The 7,013-nt window shown below is 41.5% G+C and overlaps 1 protein-coding gene and 1 pseudogene across 1 annotated transcript in view; one reads left to right on the top strand and one right to left on the bottom strand.

Annotated features, from left to right (window-relative positions):
* The window catches only part of Prtfdc1 (phosphoribosyl transferase domain containing 1), a 100,701-nt gene that overhangs the window by 41,314 nt on the left and 52,374 nt on the right, over nucleotides 1-7,013 (bottom strand). The window lies entirely within an intron of this gene.
* Nucleotides 5,754-5,849, top strand: LOC111812841 (annotated as a pseudogene).

Genomic DNA, 7,013 nt, shown 5'->3' with positions numbered 1-7,013 from the left:
TGGTTAGAATAGATATATAGTTACAGTCTCTTAATGAATAGAATGATTTGTTCTAATGGTGTTTGTAAATAGGATCTCAAGTCCACGTCTTGTACAGCAATTAACCACTAAGAAGAATGTATGCAGTGTGTTAATTATTGAAACTGTCCTAGCGATTTGATTTGAAATTGTCTCATTGCTCTTTATCAATAAAATTATGAAAAAAAAAGAAAAAAGAAAAAAGAAAAAAAACCCTCTGCTACATAGGGACATTTCACAGTTTGCCATCCAGTGAAAGATAACCAGGAACACAAAGAGGCAAGAAAATGAGCAGAATAATCAACCCATCAAAAGCAAGCCAGAACTGACCCAGAGGCCCAACAGTAAGACAGTTATTCAAGTTTGATTCAGGATGTTCAAGGAACCACGTTTTGTACCTCCATGCTGTGGAGAGAGCCATGCAGCAGGCATGCTGAGGAGCCCTCAAGCAACAGGAAAAGAGTCAGGCCTCATGCATACAGACAGCCCTTGAGAAAGTAGATTGCGCCAAGTCCTCACCGGAGCTCAGAAGTGCTATTGTCCCTGAATGAGTTTATTTTGATGGGCCCACTTACAACCCGGCCTTCATTCTTGAGACAGTGCGAGCAGAGACCCAAAGCTATATCATGCTAGAGTCCTGACCATGGAAACTGAAACAGTGAGAGTCTGTTATTTTAAGTTACTAAGCTTGTAGGAAGAGATCACACAGTAAAAGCAATTTCATCCAGTGGGAAGAGACTAAGTGCACACTAATATTGCAGAATGAGTGACTCATGCACTGGGAGGCAGGAATCGAAACCTTATAAAATGGGAAAAATAGTTTTAAAAAAATAAAAGATCATCAGGGAGTTGTGGGATTACTCCAAGGTATGACCTTATAGACATGTGATTAGAATTTCTGAAAAAAGAAAGAAGAAAACCCCTGAGAAGAAAAAAAATGACGAAAAATTTTCCAAATACAATGACCAGTATAAACTTGTAGATCCAAGAAGCTCAATGGAACCCAAGTACAAGAAGAAAATTACTACAATGCACAAAAGCCAAGCCTGGAGATGTCTGGCTAAAAACAATGCAAGGGAGAAGGAAGTAGACCAACACATTTAAAATAGTAAAAAAAAAAAAAAAAAAGGCTGGTGACCCAAACTGTATACACAGCAAAAATATCGTTCAGATCTAAAGGTGCAGTAAAGAACAGTTCAGGCAAAAGTTGAAATAACTCATCACCTACAAATCTGCACTACAAAAAATGTCACAGGCTGTGTGTTGAAAGAAAAACATCGCCAGAAGGAAATATCAATGAATGCAAAGGAATGAAGGTATCAGAAATGATGATTATATATAAAAGATACTTCCTTTATTATTTCAATCTCATTTGAAATACTAGAATACAAAGAATGATCAAAAATATGGTGAATGCTAAAAATTTTTTAAAGTTATTGCAGTCAAATAATTCCCATTAATCTCCCCCAAGTATTCCCCCTCATTTCAAACACACCGATCCTATCATTCTTGCCACTTGCTGAAGCCACTTTCTGGAAGTTCTCTTTCAAGTCTACATGAGTCAATAAAAAATATGGTGAGTGCTGTATGCCATGCAACAAAAAGACCCACCAAAGCAGTCATGGGATGGCCTTATGCATCTTGTTTACTGGATCTTGTACTGTTTGGCATGTGGCTTTTCCTCAAATCTAAAAGGCAAGGTAAGTGTTTTGGATCAGTTTAGGGCATGGGGTCAGCCATGATGGCACAACTAAACACACTCATGAAAGAGTCTTCCAGAACTGGTGCACAAAGCCGCAAGAACAGTGGGATAAGTTTGCTTGAGGCGATAGGGTGGGTATTTTCAAGTGGGGTTGGTGGCAATGTGTCTTTTACTGTAATGATGTTTAAATTTAACCATGCTTAAAAAATTTTATCATACTTTTATGATTTTTGATCTAGGAAAAATCTCAATGTTAGTGCAAAGAATTGCTGTATGGTCCTCACCCAGTTATTCCTGGTTTAAACATTTTACATTATTATAGTACCACGGAACTAACATTGATACATTACTACTTCCATTTTTCTTTCACTCAGATATGCTTTACAAAGTTTTCACTCAGATATGCTTTACAAACTGCTCTACAGTTTGTGTAGATTAACAGGGTTCCATAATATTATACAGTTGAGAAAAAAAATTCACTTGAAATTCAAACACAATTCAGAAGGAGAGTATCCAAAATTTTTTTTAAAAAATGTTTTCATGAGCACATGTTTTACTAAATAATCATATACATTAATAACTAGAAAAATTATATTTCATTAGTTTAAAGTAATAATATATTAATAATAGCTAATCTAAACTTTATGGTGATGGATATCATGCTGGAATTTAATTACTTAAATAACTGGTAGAACCAGAATATAGACCCAGGCTGATGTGCGCAGTCCTCACATTTGACCATTAGGCTTAACTTCAGGGAGTACTAATCAGCAATGCTGGTGGCGTCCGTTCCCCAAAATAGAAGCCCCCATGAGCCTACCTTATTGTGTCTATAGGAAATATCATAGGGTGAGACAGAGGAAGTGCAGAACTGCTGTCCCCTGATAACAACTTCTGTGGCCCTCAGAGGAAGCATTAAAATAGGGCCGCTCGGTGGGTCCTTGGCTGTGGGAAGCCTGAGAGCGCTGAGTCACGTTCTTGGGGTTCTGCCACTGTGAGCCCAAGACTGCTGTGAGCTCAACTCCCAGACGCTGGACAGGATGCAAGGTGGGTTTGCTCTGGCATGCTCTGTGTAGTCTGGGTGGTGTGGTGGTTTTTTTTCTACTTCGTGCTGCCCAGGGTTCAGCAAAAGCACTGCGGGGCCAAATAAGGCTCGTGGGTGGGTGAAGCACCCACACCAGGTTCCTGCTGGGTTGTACCCAGAGACGGTCCCTTTTGAGGTTTTTGGGAAGATATCACTTCAAAAGTTTCATTGCTCAAAAACTTAGCAAACCACCAGCTTACTGGGAGGTAGCAGAGAATGGTGGTTCAGATTGTGGCTTTGAAGCTTGACAAGTTAGGTTCAGATCTGGCTGTGCTTTGGCAGAAGGTGTGCCTCGGGCAAATGACCTCCACTGAGCCTCAGCTCCAACCTGGCTCCAAGGAGCCACCAGGGAATGGAAATGATAGTAGTTAGTGTGGCCCCAGGAGAGGGTGCCGGGCAAGAGGGGTCTGGGGCTAAGAGCCAGAGTGGGAAGGGGAACTTGTATGTATAGGTTTCTATTTTTTAAAACTTGATGAGAGGAATAATTTGCCTATACCTCAGTTTTCACATTTATCGTAAGAGTAGGATTGACATGGCTGAAGTGCATGAAGTGCAAGGGTAGTGATGGCAAACCTTTCAGGGATTTCGATGATGCCAACAGCCCACTGCATGCAGGGTTTACAGGTGAGAGACTTGGGCCTGGCTCCTGAGAAGGGTCTGAAGCACAGAGAGGCCTCCCTGTGTCACTCCAGCCAGTATCTCTGAAAATCCTAAGTTATCCACTTCAGCCAAGTCAGCCCTACTCTCATGATAATGTGGAAACTGAGGTGTAGGCAAATTATTCCTTGTATCAAGTTTAAAAAATAGAAACTTGTACCATGCAAGCCATTCCATTTCAATGTCTTTTGAAAATATCTACATTTTTTTTATTCATGTGAATAAGGTAGTTCCTAGTTTTCTATGTTTGAGTCAGAGGGTGTGGGGAGTAGTGATTAGGAAGTCTACTACCAGGTTAGAGAAGTGGTGTGGACTGGAAGAGAAGTGACAGAAAAATTAAAAACCCAGTAAGGATAGAGATGGACTGCATCCTACCCATATATAAAATTTTACATATATATATATATATATATTCTATACTTATATAATGATAGAGCTAAAATGAAAATGTGACAATGAAACTTTAATCTATTTTAATAGTAATAATATTATTATAAACCCTAGCATATTAAAAATTTCTTTCACATCATAATTTTTAGGCTTCTAGAAATTATGCAATATATACTGAATCTAAAAATAAATAAAATAAAAATTTTTCTTACTTCTTTTTCTGCACTGACACAGCCCCAAGTCTCCAAACTGAGCTAACACCTCAGCCATATTGTGTATGTGCAGAAAGAGCTTTTTTTTAAAAAAAAAAAATTATGCATTTGGTACAAGGTCTCACTGCATAATTCAGACTCATAGTGATTCTCACTTTCAGCCTCCTCATCGCAGGGATTACAGGTGTGCACCAGCACACCCAGACTCAGTGGCTGGCTCAGCACGCCCGAGGGTGGGACTGGAGCAGCATGTGGTACCAGGGATTGAACCAGTCCTTGCGCTTGCTCTTAGTCCACTGAGCTATCTCGCTGACCCAAGAAAGAACTTCTGATAGCAGAAAATAGAGACTTGTAGTGGGGCATGGTAGTGCACACCCATAATCTCAGCTCTCTGAGAGATTGAGTTGGGAGGGTTATAAGTTCCAGCCTAGTGTAGGCAACTCAGTGACTTAGTGAGATTCTATATTAAAATAAAAAATAAAGGGCAAGCATGTGAAGGTTCAATACCCAGTACCTCAAAGGGGTGGGGTGGGGCAAAGGTCCATTGCAGGTCTCTGAAGTCTTTAAGTATGAGAGGTTACCTCTGCCCAGAGTTCCTTCCAGAATTCTGGAGTTCACTAAGCTCAACTGCAACTGACAGCTAGTTTTCATCTGTTCCAGTGGATGAGAGAAGAGACTAGAGCAAATGTACCCCATCTGAAACCACCATAGAGCAAGGACAGAAAGTGTCACTCACATTGTCATCTAGGGCACGGCTTAGTCTAGCATGGAAAACTCATCCATAGGGCTGGCCAGATAGCTCAGAGGATTAAAGCGCCTGCTTAGACAGATGCAGGGGCCAGGAGTTGGCTCCCCAGCCTGCTGTGCTGGCCCTGCCCCTGGGGTGCGCTGAGATGGTGATTGAGACTGGGCATGGTGGCGTGCATCTGCAATAAATACATTTAAAAAGAAGAAAAAGAAAACTCATCCATAAGGAGAAGAGCTTGGAAAAATGTTCTGTGAAATACAAGTCATTCTAGCCCTCAGGTAAGGGCAAGCTACTGAGCACATGGGGGGTGGAGGGTGGGGAGGAAGAGTTGGGAGCTCTGTGAGTTAAAATATCATCTCCTTGGAGTTGCACAGGGGGCTTTCCTGGCCCCCTCCACTTTCTACCCCTAACATATCAAGGCCAAACAAAACAAGGCCGATGTACTCGTGCTAGCCACATTCATTTCTTAGCATGTTACTGGATGACCTCTCTTCCCTTCCCTCAGGATGAAGAGGGCTCTTGGTATTTTGGGTCAAAATTAGGCAATGTGATGTTTTGATGTTTTCCTGATGGCAGGAAACCCTGTCAGCATCGTGACAGAGTGAGTCAGTCAACAAGGAGACATTTGGTAGGACGATAAGAGTGCCACTAGCACGACACCCAGGACTTTATGGAAGTCCAAGGGCTTCTTTGTGAGAATGATCTGTTTTTCCCAAGAAGTGCACAAATTAAAGGAAAACCAAAACAATGAGTTGGCCCTTTGCCTATAAAATTGAGAAACAGATTAAAGAAATAGAGTGGTATCTGAAAGTGGTGACAACATGAAAAACGAACACTTTCACAAACTGCTGCAAATGTACATTCAACACAACTGCTTTGCAGAGAAAGCTGATGAGAATGCACCAAGAGCAAAGTGCACTTGGTTTTAGAAATGGGGCTAGTATCGCTTTTCTCGGCCTTTTGGCTAAGATCAAGTGTAGCATCTGTTCTTATCAGAAATGGGGCTAGTGAAATGATCAGAGATGTGCACGACATTTTAGGAACAAGGATGTGTGTCACAGCAGTATTTGTGACAGAAGAAGATGTAAAAAATCTAAATGTTTGGTGGTAGAGAAATACTTGAAAATTCCATAAATATTTGCATATAATGGGACGCTTACTAGTTGCTAAAACTAACATTATAAAGTTTTTTTTAGTGTATTTAGTACAGGGTGTCACTACACAGATCAGACTTGTAGTAATCCTCCGGTTTTCGGCTTCCCAAGCACTGGGATTACAGGCGTGCACCACCACACCCTGTCTCATTGGCTGTGTCAGTGCATCCTGGGGTTGGGGCCAGCATGGCACATTGGGGAATCAAACCCCGGTCCCTGTGTTTGCCTAAGTTTTTTTTTTTTTTTTTTGGTATGCATCCAACTGCGGATTTTCACAAAAAGACCTGATAGGACCTCTATTTGAACTAATTTCAGTGGACAGGTGACTGATTAAAAGGAAGGGCTGAATGACCAAGTTTGGGAGGGAGGACAGGATGCAAGGCAATGAATGACAGTGACACTCGTGAATGAGGAGTCAGATGGCCTTGCAATTCTTTCTTCCTCTTGTCTCTGCTTCTGCTGCATCTTTCAGCTCACATTCTCCCTAAGGAAAGCATTTCTCCTCCCAAGCTTCAGTGCAGAAAATTCCAAGAAAGACTTGTTCGATCTGGCTTGGATCACACACTTATTTCCAAGGCACATTCTTGTCACCGGGGCTACATGGGCTCTAATGATTAGCCAACCTGGAGTCAGATGTTGTTACAGATGGAATCGTGTGTCTCCCCAGAGCCATACATTGACATCCTAACCATGAAATGTGCTGTAAGAAAATGGGGCTGTTGGGAGGTGAGTGAGTCAGGGCATTAGTGCCCCTATAAAAGAGAACCCAGATCACTAGCTGTCTTTCCACCGTGTGAGAATACAAGGAGCTGCTGGCTCTCTGCAATTTAAAAAACAGCCTTTATCAGTACTCAGCCACACCAGCACCTCGGCCCTGACCTTCCAGCTTTCAGAGCAGATTAAAAATAATTTTTTTGTTGTTTATGAGGTACCTAATCTGTGGCGTTTGTTATGGCAGTCTGAACAAAATACTAGGTTGCTATAATCCCAGTTCTGGGGAGGCTAAAAACATGGATCACTATGAATCTAATCTGTGTAGTGAGACCCG

The sequence above is a fragment of the Octodon degus genome, unplaced genomic scaffold (assembly GCF_000260255.1).
Source record: "Octodon degus isolate 3935 unplaced genomic scaffold, OctDeg1.0 scaffold00145, whole genome shotgun sequence".
NCBI lineage: Eukaryota > Metazoa > Chordata > Mammalia > Rodentia > Octodontidae > Octodon > Octodon degus.
This window is presented reverse-complemented; position numbering and strand designations above follow the sequence as displayed.